Source organism: Triturus cristatus, chromosome 11, assembly GCF_964204655.1.
Source record: "Triturus cristatus chromosome 11, aTriCri1.1, whole genome shotgun sequence".
Lineage (NCBI taxonomy): Eukaryota > Metazoa > Chordata > Amphibia > Caudata > Salamandridae > Triturus > Triturus cristatus.
Window position 1 is genome coordinate 627,309,214 of NC_140594.1, and position 26,280 is coordinate 627,335,493.

General features: G+C 44.5%; 1 protein-coding gene across 1 annotated transcript in view; it reads right to left on the reverse strand.

The window, feature by feature from the left end:
• Positions 1-26,280, reverse strand: part of KAT6A (lysine acetyltransferase 6A) — a 1,365,605-nt gene that overhangs the window by 1,325,375 nt on the left and 13,950 nt on the right. The window lies entirely within an intron of this gene.

The following is a 26,280-nucleotide window of genomic DNA, read 5'->3' on the forward strand; positions in this document are numbered from 1 at the left end:
ACCTCAAACATGCGGTTTAGTGTAAAGGTGTTATTGATGCTAGATGGGTTTACCCGCTTCGATCTGCTCTACATTGATGGATGCAGAAATGAAGTGAACAGCAAGCCTATATATATATATATACCGACGAGTATTTCTAATAGTAGAATTTTACTTCAACCCCATCGCGAGGATACTGGCCGAGGTGATGGGCCACGCTTACCAAGTACTAATTGATAGAAGAAAATAACCAATATGAGAATAGTGTGTCCTATCGAACACTAAAACATCCCATGAATGGGTTACTGCAAAAACCAGTGACAAACCCACAAAAATATGGTCGCGACGCTGTTAAGGAAACCCACAGGCACATCGTCCAGACCGAACAAGACCTCAAAGGCCACCACACTAAAACCTTGGGGGATATATGATTAGTATTTGCGTAAGTGGATCCCCTTTTTAAAAAAACAAGCTGGTTATGAAGTGTGAAAAGGGGTTAGAGGAGAGAAAAACACAAGAAACGAAGCACAGGAAAACATACTAGCCGAGGGATACAGTGTGATAGACAAGAATATGTGGCTCTGAAGAAGGAGGTGTGAAATTACGGTTGGGTCAGGGGCACAGGCCGAGGGTGCTGTGCGCACAAGAAAGGTGTGGGTGGGGTGGGGGTCTCAGACCTAATAGGACTCCTAGTGGTTAGGAGGGGCGCGTCCATGCACGCAGGGCGCGTCCATGCACGCAGGGCGCGGAGTCAGCCGTCACTCACCCGTCCCCGACCACCACACACTTGATGGCCTGCATGGTGGCTGCGGCGGCCCTGCTCTAGAGGACGGCGCTAACACTGGCGCTCGAGCGGGTTAGCAACCCTCCTGATCCGACCTCGGCCGCAGGCGGACACAGATCGCAGACTGAAGCAGCCACCACCCTAAACCAAGACTAAGCTGCAGGGAAACAGGAAGTGCCGCGCAGGCGTACATCCGGCCTCACCTCCCGGCGCGCGCTGGGTTGGGTAGTACTCACTACCGCATCATGGAAAGAAAAAAGGGACAAATCATACGTAAATGGAGGCTGCATCTTGTACCCAGAGACTCCTCGTTTTCACGAGAACCCGCTGCTTTAGCGTGCACACCCCCTGCAATTTACTCACCACTGTGGCGCGCGCCCCGAACTAGTGACATCATGCGCTCTCCCGCGGGACTAGGGAGGGGATTTTCTGATATGCCCCGAGCTCAATCGCTTAAATGGGCCATTTTAGAGCACAGTACACAGTGGTCGAAGATCACCTACATTCATGCTAGGTAGATCGTATATTATGTTTTTAGATGTTTATCCGAATGTATATTTTACGACTCTCCATTAGCGCAACACTGTTGTGTGTTTGGCAACGTTATACTCGCGCAGTGTTTTTGTTGTTCATCTCGTCATCCTGCTGTGTTCCCTTTCAAGCTTCAGCTTTGCTGCGTACCTTCAGCTTCGTTGATTTGCAGGTGGTCTGGTGAGTGGGAGACCACCACGCATTGAGATCAGGTGAGGGAGCAACGCCGGGACACCACCGCCTTTCTCCGAGGCACAGCAGAAAATGCCTCGGAGAAAGGGAGTGTCCTTTTCGGATTGGGGGGCGTGTTTTGCTGTTGTCTCCTCCCTGAGACTTCTCGCAAAAAACACGCCCCCCGATCCGAAAAGGACGGGGCTTCAACGGAGTGACTGGACCTCTTCTCCAGTGGCTGGCCAGCATTTAAGAGGCCAGCCAATGGAGAACAGGAGAGAAGAGGGGCGGGTGCAAGCCCCTCTTCTCAAAGTCACTCAAACTCATTAAATCTCGGAGCGAGACTGCGCAAGCGCAGCCTTTCGCAGCCGAGACCTAAAAAGAAATTAGAAGGGCTCTCGTGGGGCAGAGCTAGTCCTACGAATGAAATAATGTTCAGAATTGTGATAGCAATGCATGTCTTTGTAGTTTGCTCAATTTAAATAAGGATCTTCATTATTCAACGTAGCTTATGCCTGCAAATCAGACATCATTCTTTTAACCTTCTCAATGTCCCAATCATCGGAAAGAGAACCAGGTGTCATAACAACATGCATTGAAACTTTTATCACACAAGGCAATTGCAATGTCTCAGTGAGTCTCATATTCTGATATGGAACCTTTTCTCACGCTGTACCCTGAGGCAGAGGATAGGCTGTAATGTTTGCAGCATAGAAACCTCTTCGGGTTCTGTGGGATGAAGAGGGGGGCTGTAGTTCACGAACCACAGGTGTTGCAATTGTTCCTGCAGGGACAAAATGTCCGCTGAGTAGCATTAGCAGGACTAATATTGTTGACAGCCACCTAATGAGAAGAGAAGTTCCTAAAGCGATCCAGGAACGGGAGCACGGAGGAATCATATATGTGTCCCAAAACCACTGGCAAGCACAAAGCAGTCTCGGGTGATGAGTGACTGGGAAAGGGGTTGGAAAAATCTTCGGGGAAGTATCCAGCCATTTGTGGGATCGTTGGTTTCTCAGGACTCTTAAGGGTATCAGTCCAAATGAAAAAGCAGGTGGAATTTCACAGTAGAGCATGGTATTACGTTGGACAGTAACCACTGTCATATCAGCAGCATCAGCTTTGTTTATTGCACTCAAGTGTTCTGCGTAGACAATTAAGCTCAAACATCTCCAAATGGGAACTTGTGTTAGGAATATTACTGCTTTGTTAGCGGGCTACGGTATAGTAGGGAGAGCCTGGGAGGAACTACTTTGAATCCTTCTAGGTGTCTGTGGTGGAGGGCTATAGAGGACTGGCCACATAGTGTTTTTTAACATGGTCAATAGACACCGGTCTGTTTCTTCGTGATCTAGGCAGAGGAAGAAGGATAACAGTTCTGTTGCTCTTTACCCCAAGATGGCTCAAAAGCTTCCCTGTTGTGAATTTTCTCTCAAACTAGGTCCCCAAGTTTGGGAGCCCACCCTTCTGCAACAGTAATAACCTTCTCTTTACAGGCGGCGTCAGAGTGGTTTGTCTCCGACTTCTTTGATACTCTGTAAAACATAAAAAAGTTTCTCCAAGTAAAGTTTATCTTCAACCACCACCTTCCCAAAATTATCTAAGCCAGGTACATACACAGGAACACCGAAGAGAACCTCCTATGGAGTGCATACTCCCAATACTCGTCTAGGCAAGTTATTCAATCCTCTCTAAACTCCATACATTTTATGGTACCAACCAAGACCTGAACTTGACACCCTAGCAGTCAAAGCTTGTTTAATCATGCCATTAGCCCTCTCTACAACGCCGTTCAATTCAGCTTTGAATGCAGGGCTCGAAAAATCATAAAACAGTTACTAGAACTGCAGGTCTAGTAACTTTAATAATCTACTCAACCTAACTGTATTGTACTTGACCCATGAACTGGTCTCAAATTGTGTGATCCTAGGCAAATATTTTGTCTTATGAAGCCTCCTTTTACTTTATTTTCACATAAGAGAGCACCTTCAAATACGCATGTTCACTATTTATGCTGTACAAAAAAACTCCGTATTTACTAGACTAAATGTTTGCTCCATGTATAACAAGAATCAAGCCAATATATAGGGTACACATGAATCCTGGCTTGCCTTTTAGTTCACTAATAGCATTGTCATCTAGGCAGGAGCAGTAATAATTCCCAGTTCATGTTTCAAAACTCACTTTTCATAAATATATTACCAAAGCATGATGTGGTAGTGCATTGTCGTTTACCGTTAGCATATTTGAAATGACCACAAAACTTTCCCACTAACATGGAAATTGTGTTTCGGGAAAAATATGTAAAATTTGCACTTCACCAAGTAAAGTGTTCTAATTTGTTTTAATACTATAAAAATATGTTTCCACCACAGAATACAACAAGCATTTGCAATGCAATGGGTCTCACATTACTGAAAGTTTGAGCTATTAGAGTTACAAATAACAATGCAACGGCAATAGCGCAACCTTTCAGTAATGCGAAACCTAGTGCTCCAATATCTTTGGGTCGAGTAAGCGCTATACAAAACTGAAAAAAAGCAAAAGATTAGAAATCCAGGTTCCAGTGCGCTAATAAGGTATGTTCTTACAAAAAAAAATTCAAGCTGTGCATAAAGTACATCTTGCTCTCATGAAGAGCTTAAATAAAAAATAAAAAAGGCGACTAAAAAGTGAGAAATTGAAGGACACAAGTAACTAGCCCATGATCCAAGGGAGTGACAAACTATTGAAGAGGAGGTAAAGTCCAAATAACAAGCAACCAAGCAAATGTGTGGTATTGAAACCAACCAATGGTAAACAATGAATTGCTTTAAGTTATCTGTAAACTGAGATGGTATCTAGCAACAGACAGCACATGCGCAGTCTAGGAGGCGAGAACTAAAAAGCAGTGTCTGCCACCTGAATTCGGACCCTAGTGCTACATGCAATGTTCTGAAGCTTATGCTTGAACCCAAACCCACTCAAAGTAATCTTACCATCTGCAAGACTGAACTTTGACCCCTGTGGAGATTTAACCATAAAGCAGTGTACGCCTGCAACATACAAAAATAAGAAGCTATGGTTCAGTCCACAAGTAAAAGGAGCGGATAGTTGCTTACGCACCTGACTCACACCACACAAACACCTGTCAAATCTATACTGGCCACGCCGTTCCACTTGAGCGGTGACGTTTGTAACAGTATTTATACTTTATGCAGCTCACACTTCAATCTGAGAGGTCTGTCTATTTTGAATCACAATCAGTGGGTGCTCCTATTTAAAAATGAACTGTCCGCATTTATCCAACCCCGAAGCAGATTAAAGGAGGAGCCAAATATGCACGTACCCATACATGCCCGCAGGAGAGCGAGTCCACTGAACCATACATATTACCAAAGATGGACTGTGTTAATAGGCTATCCGCAAGGCACACTGGTCCGAGATGAATCTTCGCTGCTGGGTACACTTCCTTCTTCCAGCCGGCTTTGTTGATCACAGAGGGTGTGACATTGGGTGGCTTTGGGGTGTTCGGGGTGAGTTGTTGTCTATACCAGGCAGGTATGCGCGGGTTCTGAGAGATGGCAATTTGGGCGCCATTCAGAGAGGATGGGGGTGGCTGCTGGGCTCTGCCCAGTAGCGGGTGGATATCTGTGAGTAGTTGGAGGTGCAGCTCTCAGTGATCTCTGCAGAGCTTTCGGAGGAACGTGGGCGGGGTCCGGGTGCAGTTGGGCGATAAACGGGTAGAGGATGGCTCAGAGTGCCTTCGCTTGCACAGAACGATAGGGGGCAGGTGTGACGCTCTTGTGGTGTTGGTTCTGGGTCGGGCGCAATGGTGGTTAGAGGATTTGGGAGCTGGTGACATGCTGGGCTAGAGGGACTGTGGGGTGAGGGGCGCGTTCTTTTATTTTAGCTAGTGACCCACGAGGAGATGGGGGGTCGGTTTGTGGGTCACAATAAAGTGGTGTTGAGGGAACGCAGGGGGTTTGGGCCCCAGACGGTGGCGGTGGCCAGTGGAGGGGTAAGGACCGCGCGAGTGGGGCAGCGCTGGGAGGGTCGCATCTCTGCTATTTTGACCGAGTGGGGGGCCGGGAATCAGGATAGAGGATCCTGATTGGGGTTTGGACAGAGGCAGAGGCGCGCCAGGGGGAGCGGTGGGGAGTTGGCAGTGGTTTGAGCAGCTAAGGAAGAGGTGGCGAGGGGTCTGGTTCCAGGGTTAATGGGTGAACGAGGTCAGCCAAGGGGGGGGGGGGGGGGGAGACAAAAAAATTCCAGTTGGGAGAACAGGGTGGGTGCTGGCTATGGTTCAGTGGGCGGTACCGTGCGGTGCAGGATTTCTGGTTTGCTAGCTGTGACATGTTCGTTAAGGGGGGGGGGGGGTGGCGGGAGTGAGGTTTTGGTTGCCGTGAGTGCCGCTGTACAGCAGGCAGGGGGTCGGGCAGTGAGGAGAGGGAATGCATAGGTGTCGGAGGTTGCACCCATAGGGGCGTCGGGGGGCTCTGAGGGAGTCAGGGAGCTGCTGCAGGTCGCCAGACATGGAGGGTTGCTGGCCTGGAGGTTTGTGGTTTTGGGACTGTGCGGGGCATCATTGGCGGCTGAAAGGAAATACTGCGTTGCAATGCCTAGAACGGGGGGGCTGTAGGAGAGGGTGGATTGTGTGGTTTAACTGTAAATTATGCCCCTCCCCCATCCCAAGAGTAGTCGGATTAAATGGGGGCCCTCAGCTTGCTCCAAGTCCCGCTGGTGGTCTCTGAGAAAGCGATGCTCTGTATGGGAGACACTGCAAGGGGACCCGGGGTGCTTTTAGAGGCTGCCATATGGGTTGGTTGCTTAGAAATGTTGTTACTGTGTTCAGTGGCAACATATTGGTCTACAGGTATGAGCATTTTGTATTTCCAGAGGGCAAATAACGCAAACTAATTTCGCTGATCATTTCCATGAGAACGTGAACGTTCTCAATAACAATTCAATTTTGTCCATAAGTGCACATTGCTTTGAAGGTGTCAGTAACAGAGTCAGTAGTGATGCTTAGATCGTTGCCCCTTCTCCCACCACCAGTTGTACATCGTCCACTCAGATAACTTCATGCTATTCAACGCTTACTGGTAATATCTTTTTTGCTGTGTGCATGAATTGTTTGTCATCCGGGTAAGCCTGTGGACATTTTGGTTTGCGTTTTGGTGGCCTGTGTTGTGTAATCTTGAAATTTCTTGTATTGGAAAGGGGGCCTCGTGACGTTTCGGAGGACTTGGGCAGCAAGTATGTTTTTTAGCATAATGTTGACGAGGGAAGGACGCTCTTTTCTTTAGTAGCTAAGGACCCACAAGGAGGTGTGTGTCGGTTATGGGTCACAATAAAATGGTGTTTAAGGAAGGCAGGGGGTAAGGCCCTAAACAATAGTGGTGGCCAGAGGAGGGGTAGAAGACGCGCAAGTGGGTGGTACCTTGTCTCTGGTGAGGTCGCAGCGCAAAGGGAGCAAGGTTGGAGGGAGAAAAAGCACGCCAGGGGAAGCTGGGGGTTCGGGGGGTAGGGGACACTAGCTTAGGCTGCTAGGGATGAGGCAGCGTAGGGTTTAGTAACAGTGAAAAGAGGGAAAGGGCAGTACGAGGAAAGGAATTTATCAGATAAGGGGAACAGGGAGGGCAGACCATGGTTTATGTTGCGGTGTGGTGAATTGTGTGGGTACGGAGTGGGCGGGGCTACTCCACTAGGCACGGAGTGCTGAATACATGTGTTTTGGTGGTGTGGGAGGGGGGCAACGGGAGGAGTTGGTACAGTTGGGCGAGTGGGGCATGCAGCTCCGTGTTGGGGTGCGGCTGGGACCGAGTGCCGCCTTTCGGACCATGCACAGGAGAGCATTGAGGATTGCGCTCCCCTTGGGTTTGCTGCTCCATGGCGCAGTCAACAAAAACAAAACAAAAAAATGGTCTGTGCAGAAGCCAACCCCTTGTGTGCTTCTTTGATTAATTCTAAACTAGACAAATTATTAGGTATAATTCAGTCTCCCACTCCTGGTATTGGAACTACCGGAATGTTTTCTTAATTGAGAGTGTAGGAGTATTTGGGAGGAAAACCTGAGGAGTTATCCCAGTTTGCTTGGTTGCTTTTTTGCCAGTTAAAATATCTGTGTCAATCTTTGTTTGATATCTGGTAAGGACTGCTACTGGGACAGTCTAAATTGCAGCTTTTGCCGCTAGGTCAACTTTACGGTTCCCGTTAGCGTGAATACCACTAAGCTGATGACCCCAAGTGTGCCTCACATGGGTCAATCGAAGCTTGACTTGTAAGACAGCTAGCTTTCCCCAAAGCTGTTTATTTTTTTATAAGCTTTCTCTTTCAATTTGTGAGTCTATTCAACCACCACTGTTGCAAATCAACATTGTAACCTTGCACACAGAAGGCTGAGTCAGAACAAACAAGTGTGGAAACTGACAAGTCAGTGTTTTGTAATGCAAGTAGCAGGGCATGTAAGCTGTGCAGTACTGTCACATAAGAGATTGGTATGGCTCATTGTGGGATGAAATCCCCATCCTTTATTACACCTTTCACTTCTGCGCAGGCTGCGGAGTACTTACATTTAGTTCCTAGAGCAGGTTGGGCAGAGTCATCTGTGGAAAAAATGCTCTGGTAAGACTCAACAGGTAAAATATTTGGGCTCGGAACAGCATCCCGTTTACATTGGAGAAAAGCTTGTGTATGAAAGAGAGGGATCATACTGAAACTTTAAATACACTGCACTTAAAGAATACACCCATTGTACCTATTTAGTGTGTAGGGCATGATCATTAGAAATGCTTGCCTTTGTGGCTGCCTACAATGCTGATATGGGAGTAACAATAATATGTTTTTCCTGCGCCAAAGGGCACTCCTTTAGAATAGCTGTTTGTACAGCCATCAGGATATTTTCAAAGGAAGCTAATCGTGCTTCAGCCAGGGAATACATGTGAGAATTGTAGGCAATGGGGATGGTCTGTCCTTCATTGTAGGTCACGTAGGTGTAACCATCCAAATAACTATGTTGGTTTTTTTTCCCCTAGTTTGTAAATATTAAGTCTCAAAATTTCTGCTTGTAGGGCACACAAGATATCAGTATGTGCGCTTACAAATGTTTAGACAAAAATATGGGAGAAATGAGGTCATACAGAGGCTACTCTCTCTGCGTAGTGAGGCAAATAAGTAAATCCAAATCTATGAAACCCCAATAGGGATTTAAACTTTTAGTGTATCAGAGGCTGCAAGGGAGCGCACATCTGAAGGGAATCCAGAGCTAGACCCTTGCCCTCACTGAATAATTCATATTAAAGGATGATCACCGTCAGGTAGCCGATCTTCCATTTTTTAAAATTATTTTTGTAACCATGTGATGTTAACATAGTCACTACTCTGTCTATCCTGGTAAGGTATAGATTCAAGTCATTGTCAGTTAAGTAGTTATCAACATATGGCAATAAGTCGGGCTCTGGTTTTAAGATTTCCATGATTTGTGCTGAAAACAAGCCAGGACTATTTTTGTAGCACATGAGAAAATGTTGGCATGAACAGTGCGGTTCACCAAAACTGCACTGTCAGGTGCTAGATTTTGACTTAAAAACCCACTGCAAATATCAAGGGTCATGCTTTATTTTTTCTGCACCAGGTTCATTATTAAATCAGTGCTGTGTGCATTTTATACTGCATATGTTTGGGTGTGCATTTTTCTATAGTTTAAGACTATTCTATCAGAACAGTCTGGCTTGGAGATGAGAAAATGGGGTGTGTTCATGGGTGAGAGGAAAGGCATTATTATGCCTTAATTTTGCAATTGGTCCAATATTGCTTTAATACCATATTGTGCATCGGATTTAAATGGTATTGTGCTTGTGGTTCACTACGCAGTGGAACAACATGTGGACTAGAATATTCGACGCACCCAGCTTGGTTTCTATACAAGGCTGGAGCCTGTCTTACTGCTTATTCACTGGCATAAATTTCATTGAGATCCTTATGTACCATGGCAGAGAAAGGTACCTTTAGACGTCCTCGCCCTGGGATCTATTCAAATGAAGGTTGGGGACAGTCTTCTTCTGATAGGATGATTTCATAATCATCAGATAATTGGGTCCAAAAGACTGGTTTGATAATACGTGGTATGTTCCTTCAATTTGTATGTTTAGGTTGTAAACAGGGGGATTAAAACGTTGATCTGCAGCCTCAATTCATATAAAGTTCACAGTTGGATTCGCATCCAGAAACCTCTGAAGCATCTAACTGTGGCTTCTGTGGTGCTATCTAGAAGTGCTCTCGCCCAAGTCCTGTTCGGCAGGAGGACTCATAGTTGGATCAGCATGTTTTTTTAGAACGTCCAGCCACTTTCTTCTTTTTAACTGGGGTTTCAGAGTCCAATCCTTTCTCTTCACTCTTTACGCTGACATAATTCTTGCGCCCTACTCCCCTTTTTCTACTGTACTCCTTTTTTCTGCATTACTCAAATCAGCTTCCCCTTTTGGTTCTTTTACCTTTGCTTTCCTGAAAAGAACATTAAGAACAGCTAGCAAATACTGAAACCGTTCAGGTTTTTTTTTTCCCCGCTGTTTAAGTTATATTCACCCCTGCAATATTCCTGAGAAGCAGGTGATGCAATCCGTCTTATTGTTTTCTCTTCCCTTCCATTGCACATTTCTCCTTAACAGAACCTCTTGGTGTAATTTTTTGGGTTTTAAAAATAGCTTAACAGGTCAAGTACCCAAGCTATCGCTACCTACAGAGGTATCAACTTCCACAATTATTTTAGGTAGTTCCCGTTCACGGATCCAACCAGAACTGCTTCCAGTTTCTGACGTAAAGTCAGAACTGAACCCTTTACCTTTATGTAGTTTGGAATGATAGAGGAAACTGTAGAGAAGATTCCCATTAACTTCATTTCTAAATCCAAAGCTGGGGCAGCTCCGTGTTCGTTTTGTACTTGGTACATCAGGGAGGACTGCTAATGAAGACGTACCATGCTTACTGGTATAAATGCACGCAAAGATGCTCCAACCAAGAATTACACTGCTCTATCGAAGGAACCATCCCAAGAGGAAGACACACACTCAGTATTTAGTGTTGTCTTGGCAGGTTAGTATATGGATTAACTGGTTGGTTTGGCAAGCAATCCAGAAAGTCATTTCATCATGCTTCGCTGGCACTTTTCCCATGACAGCGTTAATAGTCTGTGGACTAATGGTTTGTATTAGTGCGGCAGTTGGAGGTCCTGTTGCAACAGCAGGTCCAGAGCTCAAAGTACACAGTACAAACTGCACAAGTCTACTGTATAAGGTGATTGCGTAGTTTAATACCCCTTTTACCTCTGCATGGGATCGAGTTTCAGGGCGAGGAACAGGAGAGTAACCCACAAAGACTGGCTTCGTAGGCCAGTCATTGCTCCAAGGCCCCAGGCGAACAGGTTTGTGTGTGGCAACTGACCACCAAACCAGTTAAAGGGATTTCAAAAACTTGGTAAGCCCTATATTGCACAGGTGGGTCTACAACTGTATATTCATGAAACTGCCCTGAGGCATCATCAATAGGCTTGAAATCCACCCAGGAGTTAACAGTCTTAAAGGCATATGCTGAATGTGCAGCTATTACAAACGTAGATGCACCCCCGCCCATCGGGAACACCTCGAGCTTTGAGGTGTTCAATAACTAACTCTCTGCAATTACCCCCTATAACAATAGGTGCTGCCATGATGAATGGATTCAAATTGGAATCAAAGAATTAGAAATCCCACAGAATGTGGAATAACCTTTTATGAGTCAAGCTTGACAAAATTACGTCAATAGGTGCTTCCTTATTCCCAATGGGAGATAACAATGATTACCAAAGACATCTCCGTAGCGACGTAACACTGGTTCAGATGTGTGTGATCAGTGCAAACTATTCAAGGCACAACCATAAGATGATAGTCCCTCGATGGGCACCAACTGTTGCCTCAAGTTACGATTTTGGCATAACTCTACAAAGTGTGCTTGCCCACCCACGGGTGTCACGGGTGAACTTGGTTCAAAGCATCAGCGATTATTTGAAAGACAAGTTACTGCAGCTCGGCAAAACACTATTCAATGTACAAATGACATAGAAATATTTCCTTTGGGCTACTAACAATCCCATAAAGGGATCAGGGGCACTGTGGAAACAGCAACCACCTTATTTCGTTATTCATAGAGTCACACACACTGTACTAAGAAGAATGAACACTTTCAAGTTAAAAGTATTTATTACTAAATGAACTGTTTCTCAGTACATTTAAAATAACTTAACAGAATATTATAAGAACAGCAACAAGACAGGTTATGTAACGAGAACAAAATGAACATTTCCAGCATTGCTAGAATGTCATTTGAAATGTTATCTAGAACCTAACACCTACTTCTATGCTCTATTCTTTGAGAGCATGAAAAGCAGAGCAACTTGCAATCTAGAGTTTCCTAGGGAGAAAAGAAGCATTGCATTCCTTGTTGACAGCAAAGGCCGTCTTCATCAGCGGAGGCACTGTTCCCCATGAAGGGCAAACACCCACTGCGGTAGCAGTCAGTCGGTATTCCTACAGGACTTGGCTTTAATAGCTTCAGTCTTCGGGCGAGATGCATCATTTGCAAAGTGTTAAGTGTGCTGGCAGCAGGTGAAATAGTCTCTGGCAGATCTCAGGCAATAATGTGAACGAAATACCTCTCCTGACAAGTAGTCATGGGGGAAGTCCTTGTATCCCAAATCTTACCATAAATTGGAATTTCTGACATAAGTTTAGGAATGTCTGACATAGATTATGTGCATCAAGGATTTTGTCCCGGACGTTTTCCTGTGAACATATAAGGCAAAGGGGCACCCAATTCAGACTACATTATTTTGGTTTTATGGCTTTATGTGTTTTATTTGACCGTGACATGGTGAGGAGTAGACATTTGATAGAGATGAATGTTGCACTAGATATTGTTTCCATGTCATTAATCAAAGAACTTGACGCTATCATAGGTCCTAGAAAGATATGGTCTGTTGACATCTGCGTTTCAAGGCAGACATGATAATGAGTCTGCATAAATCAAGCAATATGGCGACTTCCATTGTCCAAGTTTAGGAAGATGGAGGCTTCCGTGAACCAACAGTGTTAAGTTTCGGATATAACTGCATTACACATATTTTTATTGACTTCAACTGTGTGGAACGTTCTATGGGTTTTCACTCTGTAGGGGAGGGAGGGATTGGGCATTGGGTTGCTAACAACAGTAGGTCTTAGATGTGTGCTCACCTGGGCCACCTATGGAATGACCCTACCCCTTTCGACTGGATATAATCAAGCTAGTTAAACAAGAAAATTGGCCTCTAAAGTTTAAAAATGTCTGTCTGAAACAAGCTTGCTCATTGATAATTTTTAAACAATGTTTTTATTGCAATTTTCAGGTAAACAATACTACATTACCAAACAAAAGAAAGAAGACATTACATACAAGTCAAATACAAACAGAAAAGTATAGAAACTATGGGTGCCCAATACTGTCATTAATCCACTGGAGTGGCAAAGAGCTGAAGGCACAATAACAAATAAAAACTCAGTATGCACTCGTCACGTCGACATCGTATGCATCAAGCAAGTATGAATCCCCCTCAGGACAAGGCCAGTGCCAGATCAGACAACAGAAGCAGGGTGAGGCGACTACGGAAATACACCAGAATCTGGCGAGGGAGCCGCAGAAATCTCTTCCTCAACTACAATTGGTCCCTGGCCATCTATTCTGCGGAAAGCCACTAGAACAGTGTGCCAGGCATGTAAAATCAGGGTCCCTACGTACTTCCCTGGCCTACTTCCGGATTGCCTCCTTTGCACAGTCCGCCCACTTGGACAGCTCCTTCCCCCACCTAAACAGATCGGGCCACCCGCAGATTTCTAGCTCATTGTCAACTGCCTACAAGCAAAGATAAGCACTAAGTCTGCAAACCTGTCTCACTTTTCGGGCCGCAATTCGATTATGAGAGCCCAATAAGCACAACTGTGGGAAACAATCAAAAGGTCTGTCTGTAGTCTGACAGATAACTAGCATGACTGTGTCCCAATATGGAGCCGGCACTGGGCATGCCCAGACCATGTGGTAGGAACCTGCACCATCCGTGGGGCATGCCGCTGAAGCCCCAGGGTATACTGCATGGGTGCGCCAAGGGGCGAGGTACGCCCGGTGCATTTAATAAAACTGGATCAGTTTAAACCTAGTATTTCGGGACACCCTGGGGCAAAGGCCAGGGCTCTTTTCCAGGCTGAACCATCAAACATGTGCCCCACATCTGCCACCCAGCACGGGTACAACTGGGACAGATTCAGCAGTGTCCTATAGAGAAGTGTGGCCGCACTTATTCTCCCTGTTATGAGGAACAAATAGTAAATGCATTCATGTTCCGGGGGCTTTGCGGAACCCATCCTCCACCAAGCTTGAACCTTACCCAGCAGGGTCCCATGTAAGAGGAGGTGTCCTACCGGGCCATCATAAGTCTCCTTTTGGTAAGCTAGCTTCACCCTGTGAACAGGTCACCCATTACAGTAAGCCCTGCTTCAATACACAGCAGCAGGCAAGCCCAACCAACCGGATGCTATCAGTTCCGAGTAACAATTAAGGAGAGCTCACAGGTATATGGAACCCTGGTGAGCGTACATTCTGATCTCGCCATCCTAACACATTCTCGCTGCGCACCATTGTGGCAGGGACAGGCTTCAGCAGAATCTGAGCCAAAAGAGCCCTTGAAGGCAACCGCGCTGTCGGTGACCTACAGCATCCCGGGGATGCTACCGCCACCAAGACACCCACTGAAGCTGGGCAGCCAAGTAGTAAAGCTCAAAGTTCGGAGCAGCCATTCCGCCTTAGTCTACTGGGAGCCACAGTTTCCGCAAAGCCATCTGACGTCTTGAAGACCCCCACTATAATGTAAGAAGGATGCCATCTAGTTCACTGAAAACGCTCCAGGAAGTTTCACCGGCAGAGCTGCGAAAAAGTAGAGGAGCTGCAGCAAAATCACCATCTTGGCGATGGCTCTATGACCACTAACTGAGATAAGCAGGGTACTCCAAAATGCTACAGATCTTCGCAAGGCAGAAATAGCCCAAGCAAAGTTACCTTCTAAGAGCAGTTCTGCTGTTCTATAGTACCTAATTGACACTTAAGTATCTTTTATCAAAATTAATAACTTAATTTGAGCAATATCTTAACCAGTTATATTAAAAGCCATGGCAAACTAACATTTAGATTTTGCAGGACCGCTGCTAGAGGTGTATATCGAATCTGGGCAGAGGCGAATGATGCCTCAGACATTTAGGGATGGTGTGATCTGCATGGTGCCTAAACCCGCGGTGATGTGATGGACCCGGAAGCATACCCGCCTCCAACCATGCTAAACATAGATGTTAAGGTATTATACAAGTTAATAGCAGGGAGACTGACATCAGTGGTGGGGGCATTAATAAATGAGGACCAGTGCAGATTTATTCCGGGATGAGGCATGGCCCTTAATTAGCACAGACTGGGGCATGTTAAGCATGCGGTGAAAGATTGCCATGTGGAGCTGGCTCTCCTGTCAGTATATCTCACAAAAGCTTTTGACATGGTGGAATGGACCTACCAACAGCAGGTCCTACACCACATGGGTTTCGGCCCAAAATGTTGCCACTGGGTCAGGGTACTGTATACCTCTCCTAGAGTAAGGGGTATGTAGCGGAGGCATCTTGTCTGAGGAATGGTAAGTGCAGAGGGACACGAGTCAGAGCTGTCCACTCTCGTCGCTACTATTTTCACTTGCAAAGGAACCCCTGGCGGCCTCGCTTAGGAAGGAGTGCAAGACGATGGGGGTGAGGATGGGAGAGACGACACACCCGATCTCTCTATACGCCGATGAAGTGATGTTTTACTTGCCGCGGCTGGCGGAACGGTCGCACAGCTCCTGCAGCGCCTGAAGCAATTTGGGGAAATTGCTGGGCTACGTGTGAATAAGCAGAAATCGTTGCTGTTCCCTTTGAGAAGGCTAGAGGGGAAACTGGTGACTCAATTGCCACAAGAAGGCCTGCGCTGGGAGGTGTTGTCCTTCAGATATTTGGGTATTTAAGTAGGTCATAGCCTGGAGGATCAGGAACACCTCGGAGTGAGTAGACTGCTGTGGGGTCTGACTAAGTCCATTAAATTCTGGAATACACTTCCGCTTTCCACTCTGGGGTAGGTGGCGGTTGCTAAGATGGTGTTCCTCCTGAGGTGCCTGTATATCATTCAGAATGTAGTGTACACTCTTCCATGCAGCCTATTTCGGAAAATTGTACAGCCTCTTGACACTATTGGTGTGGGCGGGGAGGAGGACAGGGTTGCACTATCACAGCTCAAACGTGACCCACGGGAGGAGTGAATGGGCCTTCCATACTTAGAACTGTATTATGCCTCCGAGTTGCAAAATGTGGCACAATGGGTGACGGAAGATGATGCTAGTGAGCAGAGACTGCTGAGGGGTACACATGGCACGTTCTACTTGATGGAACTACTCATGCTTGGGAGGATGGTACCAACAGGAACCCCATACCTCATACATCAAATGGCAGAGATATGGGAACGAGTAATAACGAGGGTATTTAACAAACCACCCTTCGCCAGAGAACTAGATATTTGGACGATGCTGCCATTTCGCCGTACTGACCAAGATAGGACGATAGCCCGATGGAGGGAAGGCGGCTGCGTCATACTGGGAGATTTACAACCAAGAGATGCATGTCTGACATTCGAGGAAGCACAGGAGGCATTTGAGGTAGGAAGGGGTCAGTTCCTTCAATATGCTAAAATAACACATACGGCAAGGGTAATCTGTATGGATTTCCCAAACACCCCGATTGAAACAGCTACCTTACAACTCTGGTTAACGGCAGGAGCCATGAGGCATATGGTTACCTTCCTATACAAAACATTACTGGAAGATAGGGGAGTGAGGGGAATCCCTACTACAAGGGCGTGGGAGAAAGATTCGGGAGCCCCCTTAGAGAATGCGTTTTGGAGTGCGACATGTGAATTAGTTTGAAAGGTGTCTTGTAATGCACGTCTCAGATTGACACATTTCAACTACCTGCACCGTATAAACCTAACACCGATTAAACTTAGCAGGATATGTGTGGATAGAGGCGCAATGTACCCCAGGTGCGGGGAGGATGATGCATCGTTTCTCTATATGGTGTGGGAATACCAGGTGGTTCTGCAATATTGGCAGAAGGTGGTAGAACGAATGAGGGAGTTGACCGGTTTGATCCAAGCAGCTACCCCGCAGGTTTGCCTATTAGGTATAGTTAAGACACCAAGGGAGCCTAAGATAAATTCCTGCAGTTGGCACTGGTGTTGACAAAACAGAGTGGCCATTAGATGGATGAGCCAGAGAACAACCTCCATAGAATTATGGCACAAAGATCTGATGGAATGGGCTCGGGCTGAGGACGTGTATATGAAGAGGACCCGTAGAGATGATGGACTGGAGGAGGATTTGCTAGAGTGGGCGGCTCTCATGGATAGTATGTCTCAGGAAGCAGGGGAGAATGGAACGGCGACTGAGGGGAATGACGCTCACAGGAAAGGGACACCCAAGAAGTATAGCCCAGTAGGCCCAGACATGTATCTTATGGATGGTGCATTGATCATAAATTGGTTCAGAACCAAGGCGTGTTGGGAATCAATCGTAATGGACCAGACACTAGGGTTCATTAGAAAAATATACAGCTCCCAAAAGGACCGGAAGGACACAAGGTAGTCGGGGGTTGTGACTGCACTGTACTTAATGATGGGACTAAGTTAGCCTTGTTTTTCCTTTCTGTTATGTGTCTATGATTAAGCAATGCAAGTTGTTGTAAAAGAAACATGATGCACAGATGGGTATATATCATTTGACATTGTAACTCTATTATCAGGAAAAATCTGTGTAAAAAGAAGTTTAATAAAAAGATCGCAAAAAAAAAAATGTAGATTCGAAACCCACCCAATTAAAGTCTACATAGCAAAACGGAATAGCCTGTTAATGAACAATGACATTTGTGATTTTAGGTGTAGAGAGATGGCATTACACTTTCTTCTGTTTTGCACAGAAACAGTTGTTCATTACAAACAACTTGTTTCATTATTTAAATAGTTCTCCATAATATCCTGCATTTAAGCTTTTAAACTCTGCCACAGACTAGACTACCCCATGATATATTTTTTTGTAGAAGTATATTTGGGCTGTATGGCTCACACTGAAACAGTATCAGTGGAGCTGCAACCACTATTTCTAGAATGATAATTGCTTCATAGAAAATGATTTAGAAGTGGACTGACATAATATATGTTTTAACAATTATTTATGATGGCATTTGTTTTAACCACGAAATGCAAGGGACAAACCAAACAAATGTTTTTATTTCTGTGCTGGGTATTCTGATGTTTTAATATAATCTGTCATGGCTAGTGCCAAAAACAAAGAGATCACGCGGTCATGTTGTGTGGTGTACTGTAGCCAGTTCTAGTATCCATCTCTGGAGAGCAGTCTCCATTTCTGGAGGCCATATTAGGGTTACTAAATCCAGTTTTGGAGCACAACTCTGGAACATTGTTTCCAGTTCTCGGTAACACATATGATTACTGTGTCCAGTTCTGGTGGCTTCATGGTCAGAAATATGTCAAGTGCCTCAGACCCTACCTTCAGTATCAGGACTAGCTGCTCAAGCCACATCTGAATTAGTACTAGTCCTAATTTTAGGGGCTCCAACTGGAGATTTGAATCCAGTTCTGGAGGTCAATTATGAGTGTTGTAAAAGCCCCTTATGAAGTGCTGCTTCCAGTTTTCTAGGCCTCACTTAAAACATTGCATATGTTTTGAAGGCCTTATCAGGAGTGTTGGAATCCCTTGTGGAGGCCTGCTCTTGTATATGATGGCCAGCTCTGAAAGCTACCAGGGAAATAGTATACCTATTTCTGAAAGGTACTGGTTTCAGGTCTAAAAGCCACCATTGGTATTATGTACTCAATTCTGAGCGCCACCAAAGGCATTCAGTGCTCAAATTTAGAGAGCCAGAGGCACTAAGCGTGTCTTTTTATTAAATGGGGATTGCTATGTGTATATCTGTTATTTGCACGTGTGTCTGAGTGTGTATATTCTTGCACACGCACACATATGGTTAGTGGTAGACAGTTAAGTGGATAGATGTACGAATGAGTGGGTGGATAATCATAGAAGAGTGAGTGATGGATGAGTGATTTGATTGGTTATTGGGGGATGAAATGTGTAAGTGATAAGTGAGGAAATGGAAAAGTGAATGGATGGATGGCGGAGAGTGTTGACAAGACTGGATTGAATTTTGATTCAAAAAAGCAATGTACAATACTTTATAAGGAGCTGCTTTGCAGGTGAGTAGCATGCTACTCCGTGGAGACCTGGTGTTAGTGGCTTAGTTGAGTATATGCAGAGCCACTGGAATTTTCCCATTCTGCAGCCATATTTTTCACTTAATTATGGATTTGCCACACTTGCTTCATAATCCTTCATCTTTTGCATACTTCACAGATTTTAACCAAAAAAAGGTTGTTTCTAGCTCACATGGATCAAAGGTTACTTGCCACACAGTGGCAAACCTTTTGTCACGCAGAGGCAGGTCACCTTTCAGTTGCTAACTGCTGTATTTAGGTGTTATACTGATATTAACTGACTTTAAAGCCAATAGGTTTCGCCTAAGCGAGATCCATTGGTTTTGTCAATGTTGTTTTTAGACATGTTGCTAGAGTAGGAGAGGAGATACAACGGAGGAGGGTGAGTGAGGAGACTATTCAGTGCCATGCACTCTTATAGCGTGCATAGGCAACAAGCATTGGCATAGCCAATAGATCTCGCCTTTGGGACCTTATAAGTATTTAATTCTGCAGCACAATATCCTTGGTGCAACAACATCAACCGTTGCATGGCTAAACACTTATAATGTACCAAATGCGAGACCTATTGGCTATGCCAATGCTTGTTTGTTTTATTGTTCATAAAGGGCAGCAATGCCTTACCTGACGGATTGCAGACGCATTACAAATACAACCACAAATGGCAAGCTTAAAACGATGTGTGCAATGGTGTAATTCCAAAATATTAAAACGAAACCTTCACATAATTAGTAAAAAGAAAACTCTGCCCTTCCATAAATCCAAAGTTTGCAGTATTTAGGTGTGGGGTGAACCAGCGGGCCGAAGAGAAAACGGTAGGACAAATGCACAAATGTTCTATGAATATCAGTAGATTGTAGAGGAGGCCACTCTCCTCTGGTAGGGAACACGGATTAATGGGATTAGGGTGTTCCAAATTGCATGATCTTTTCACAAAACATCATAGAAATTTTGCGAAATTACACTTTTTATATTTATTTGTTTATTGGCATTTTGACATAAGCAAGTACAGAGCAATCAGCACGGAGTGCCAAGCAGTACAGTAGTGAAATTATATTCGTAATTAAATACATGAAATAAAACCGAAACAGAGGCATCATGTTTGACAAGTACACGTGAAAAACATTATCACAAGCTACGCACAAGGCATCATTCATCAAGGACATGTTGGAAGAATTGAGTTCATAAAGATGGTAATGTAAGAGTGGCACAATTTACAGGCATATAGTGGCTCATGAGGTCAAGACGTGATCAGTGAGTGCCTTTGAATGGGATGCAGTGGAGACCTCGGAGACTTGTGTGATGTCTGTATTACGAGAGGGCAGCCAGGCTAAACAAGCAGGAAGTGGGATAAGGGAGGGGGTAGGGCACGTCGCACCCTCTAAGGGGAGAGAGGCACGCAGGCTGGCAAATGGTGTGCACTTTCGCGGCCGCTTTGATGTTCTCAGTGGCCGCGCGGCTCACTGAGAACATCAAAGCGGCCGCAAAATGATCACGCAGGCTGCCAAATGGTGCGCGCGCCCGGCGCACATGCACTGTATTTGGAGGCCTGAAAAGCACTAGTTTGCACTTCAAAATCCCCCGTTTACTAAAGCTCTCGCCAGAGCAGCGCTAAAGCGCTGGCTCAGGCGACACCTAAAAATAAAAAGTGGCTGGAGTAACACATAGCCAGGAGTACACAGGCTGCAAACAGGAAGCTGTGCTTGGCCAATGCTCCACGGCAGGGACAGAAGACCGGAGAAGAATGCAGAAGGTGGTAAAGAGCCAGCAGGAAGCATGACCAGTAATGGTCTATAAATATGGCTCTTATGATATGAAACAGCTCAACAAACCTCTTCAAGTTTTTCGTTTTTAGATTTGATTTTTTTTGTATATGTTGCTGGATGGATAAGAATTAAGGATTGAATATCTGCTCAACTCTCCTTTCTTGCCATGCCGAAATCTACATTCCTTGCTTTCATTATGCATTATTGGGCTTGCTATAGCTACTCAGACTGAAAGTTATTTTCTCTCACTCCAGTGTCCATTATCAAACCCACTTTGGGGCATCCCCTAAGGAAAAGATGTGTTGTTTGCATGGGGCTTGTGCTTTTCCTCAATTTTTATATTTGTGGGAGTGTGTGCACTGGGGTCTCAACCACATCCTTCTGCGTTTTTTAAATTCAGCTTGGCTTACATGGGTAGCGATTGGCTCCTACTTGGTGGTAGGTGTAATATCTAACGGAGGACATTTCTTTCCTCTTCTTCCACTTTCATGGGAATGTGGAATTTTTCTTCCTTAACAATCCTGCTGAATGTAAGTTAATTATCTGGATGTAAGGAGAGCTAGAATACATGACCCATCTCAGCACTTCTGGACAGTCATCTGTGTGATCAGTTCATACTCCAACTCATCTAAGGACACACCCCTTTACTGCTAAGATGCATCTTGGCCCTTCCTACTAGTCGTCTATCTCAAGAGTAGTAATTTTTACCTTGGAATGTTGCTACTTTGGGATGGGCTATTTCTCTTCCCCTAAAACAGGACTGGGGGCTGACAGAAGAAACTTTGAATCCGTTTATCTAGAAATTCCTCAAAAGTTATATATTTTAAGTTTCAGTGTTTAGGTCTTGTGATGTCTTCTGAAGACATCTCAAAATATCTTCCCTTCAACACAATGCACCTCCAATAGTTTCAGGGTGCACAACACACCCTGAAATCTATTTTGACCTTCAACAGTATCTTCTCAATATATGTTAAGTGCTTTCAGACCTGTAAGCCCGATCCGACTCTAGGTCGAACGCTGGACTTGATTAGGCTTTCATTTATGTTTAGATCAATGGTTCTTAACCTTTTGATTTCCGGGGACTCTAATTTCATCAATACTGGAATATGAAGACTGCCAATGAGACAGTTTTGGAATCCAGAGCCCACTACTAAGCAATTTCGATTATTTGAACCACAAAATAATACACATAGAGAAACAAGCATTCCTAAAACAAATTCCTAAATATTTTTTTAATTCACAAGCAAATACAAGTATCTGGTGCAACACTGCTCTTCCAAAAAGGGATCTTAATCTGTACCCTGCATTTTCCATTGGAATGGTTTGAGATTTCTTGAGAAGCAAACATAAAAAAACATCCATAGTTGCCTCAAGTAGGTCCAATAAGTAAAGAGAAAAAAGATCAAGATAAACTAAGTGAAGTCCAAATCAGCCATCGTGGGCGAACAGCACAGGCTGAGCGGTTACATTTAAAGCAGTCCCAAGGCTGACCTACAAATGATTGGTCATCTTCGGTAATGACAGATGGGCTAAAAATACAAGCACCTACAGTAATTATCAATGGTTTACCCTAATTCAAGCAATTCCAACCATCACTTTTCATGCAGTTAAGCGTTCTGCATCTTACACTTCCTAGTAAATCTGTGCAGTAAGTCAAGAGTTGACCCCAATATTCCCCGACTGCATATGAAATGTGCTTGGGGACCTAATAGGTGGCGTACCCATATTAAAGGCAGGCGAAAACATAAGTAGGCCCTAAGGCTCTAGGTTGCGCCACAGAGTTTAGTAGTAGTCAGTACTGCTGTTGCATTCTCTTCATGTACATTCCACTGCACTGCCTTTCTGCCCCCCCCCTCCTTTGCTCTAATTTTATTGGTTAAGTCAGGTGAACTAGTCTGGCTTAAATCACTATCCTAAATAAAGAAGGACATTTGTAGTTCACAGGAGTTCGACCGAGTCCGTGCCAGTTTTCTGCCCTGACAAGAACAAACACCTAAAGAAGGAAACTGCCAAAAGACATGGTCTAGATAGCACACCTTTACAGAAATTATGGGCTGTCTGCCCAACTGACACATGCTGTGCTTTGCGTTGAAGAGATTTTGGAAATAACACACAAACTGAGGTGAGTTCATCTAATATGTTTTGTTGTAGGTTAGTGGGTGGCGTCCCCTGGTAAAAAATGCAGTTGTTAACATTGTGATTACCAATAATAATGCATCTGTGCTGATATATTTTACCAGATCAATAAGTGTCCTGTGCATGCTTTGCAGACTGGAATGGTATAAAAGTGTTTAAATGAGGTGGCTATCATTGCCTGTTATGCAGCTAGTGAGGACAATCATTACCATGTTGTGTGGGATAATACATATCTGTCTTACCAATATAATGGTTCAATCACATGTGAAGTGTAAACATCATTTTCTGTTTGACACGGTTTTTAAATTAAAAGAAAGCAAGAATGCCGTGATGCAGTTTTATTTAAAATTATACTCTCTACAAACATAGGGCCCCATTACGATGCCGCCGTAACGGAAAACGGGACCGACCGCCAGAGGTGCAGCGGTTTCGCTAGGCCAATTAGGATGCGACCGCCACCCTGGCGGTCGCATCCCGTATCTTCGACATTGTGGTGGGCGGTGCTGTAAGCAGCACCCGCCGCAATGTTGAATTTGCATGCTGTGCATTGACAGGCACAATGTGACCGGCACCACGCGGTGCCTGCCACCTTCTGCGTGGCAATGAAGGGTGGTACCAAGTGCAGCCAATCCGAGGGCCGGCAACGGGCCCTCAAAGTCATTTACCGTATGCCTTTCCATGGCGGAGTCTCCACCATGGAAAGGCATACTCACCGCAGGCATACTAATATGGATGGCGGTGCCTGCAAGGCACCACCACCATATCGTGGGCCTTTACCGCCCGGCCGGCCATCCGACCAGCGGAAAAGCAGCGGACTGACTTTCCGTCAGCCGCGGTACCCCCCTCCATAGTAATATGGTGGGGGTAAATTGTGTTGTGATGGCGTTAGGATCGCCACCGCCACCTGCCACCCGGGCGGTGGTGATCTGCACGCCATCCTAATAGACCTCATAGACTTTGTATCTTTAATTTAAAAATGTTTTCAGGTAATGACCCACTGCGCAAGTGAGTAATAAGGAGCAATAGCTAGCTTAGAAGGGTGTGTGAGCACCATTAATAGAATAGCAGCTACGTCACAAGGAAAAACTGAGGAGTTTCAAGTACTGGAAGGATACCCCAACTTACCAGCACTTTAACGCCATCATGACATGAGGTAGTTCAGAACACAGTGAAAAGTTTGTAATTTTATAAAAGACCAGTGCTCTCCCACAAAACATACTTTGGGGCAAAAAGTATTCCACAAAACTTGCAGAGTAATCTATTACAAAGACTACTTCTAAAGTCAACTTAAAATTCTGACATAAAAATACATTTTTCTGTAATTCTGAGTGACGCTACTACATCTGCTATCTTATACCAAGTACCCATCATGACATAATCAGACATCAGATGCGACTACTAGAGGAAGATAGAAAATAAACCACTTTGCAGGACTTCATCATCCCCCCACAAAGACCAGCACTGCTGAATCCTATTCAGGATACCCTCGCCTCCCACAATGCATAGTAACAATTCTACTTCTGCTGGGTACTTCATCATGCTGGACATCTGATTTATACCACTTCCTCCAATTGAGGGTTTGACATACCGCATTATCCCACAACTTATGACTACAACTTTAATGTGTCCTACTTCCAGCACTTTTCCACTTAGAAGGACACAGCTAGCTAGGCAGATTGAAGAACCAGCACAATCACTTCATCCACATTTATTTAAAAAGGACAGGATTTACTACTTGTGCTCCTAGGTAGCGGTGGACCTAGTCTTCCGAGTAAAGGGCGCATGGCTCAGCATGACCAATCTACAAGTATTTCACAGATAAATTCTCTTCCTCTTTCTTGAAAATTCCCACTTTCGTTGTCAATAGGGCGGATGGCGCCTGTCCTCAAATCATCAGAGTCAATGGCTGCAACCAACCTCAACATTCTTTGAAGCAGCACTGAATGCACACAAGGAATCAATATTAATTACCTGACACCATCATGTATGTAAATTAGGGTTGTTGAGTTTTATTTCTTCTTGTATCAACTACTACTACACTGGTATTCTAAAATATCTCATACCACTTCAATTTATAGAACATTCGTGCATCCATCTTCTCTTTTCTCTCGACTATCGTACTCCTATTTCTCCTTACTATGCTCAGCTTTTGTAGCTTCTGATCACATCTCAGCTTAAATACCATGATCTCTGTATTGCTTTCAGATTTTACAGTCACTCCATCTTATCTATGTTCTCCAATTGCTGTACGCTGCAACTTAGTTCTCTTTGTTTTGGTTCTCTATTTCATCTCTCCGACTCTCGACTGACATATGCTTCTTCATGGTTTCATGCCTTAATTTTCCTCACTTAACTCTAGAGTGACTGTCCTACGTCTATTGCTCTGATCCTACTCGATTTGTTTACAAGAAACTACTTTAGGAGCATCTCATCTGCCGATCGTGGCAGAGTGAAGGTAATCTTGTTGTACCTTAGAGTTGCTATTTTTGCTTTTGCATTGTACTGCTTGCTGTTCTTGGATAGAGACATCATAATAAATAAATAAACCCTGGAACTTCTGAGTGTGCGTCCTTTCAGTCCCTCCCTGTATGTAAGGTTGAGAAAAGGTGGCAAAATTAGATCCTTGCTAGAATCCAACTTCATATACAATTTTATATTATTTTTTTTATTTGAAAAGTTTTATATGGTGCTGGCTAGACCCGGAGTTATAAGAGCGCTTTATATGAGGATCTAACTCGCTGATCTATGAGTCCTGGCAGTTTTAGAGCCCATTAATGAGAATGCTAACACAATTTGTCACCTCACTGCATGGGACAGAAAAGGAAGAGGTGGATTTGTTCCCAAAACAAATAGATTTATGAAGTATCCTGTTCTTTGGACAAGTAGATGTTTAATAAATGTCACACCCTTCAAACATCTAGGAAGTTTAATAGAGAACGTCAACTTCTTTTTTTCTAGGCCCAACCTTACCACACATTCTTCCAACACCACACAAGAATGCTCTAGTATGTAAAAAGTAGAACAGGGAAATACTCTGCAAAGCACCGTAACAATAGATGCATGCTAATAATACCAAAGCAAGAGTAGTTACGGCTACGAACGACCGCACAAATGCAAGTCGTGTCAGGTAATAGTTGTAGGCACTCACCCCTTAATGGTCAAACTACCCAACAACCATAAATACAACTGAAGAGACTAAAAGAGTCCAACAATTGTTTTATAGAGCTTGTTCTCCTTTTTTTCGCTCCTTTAATGCGTTGGCCGGGCCATTTCATTGATGTTTTGAAGAATAATAAAGAGAATTATTTGAGACTTCATACTCTGGCTCAAATTATATTTTGGTCTTGGAGAAAAGTATATTGGGATCAACACCATAGAATTGTGTTATTCTTGAAAGGAGGAGATAAAAAGAGAACAAGATCAATAATACAATTGTTGGACTCTTGTGGCACTCCCTTTTGCGTGTTTTTGTCTGATTAGTAGATGCATGCTATGTGAATACCAATAAATAACTACCATAGT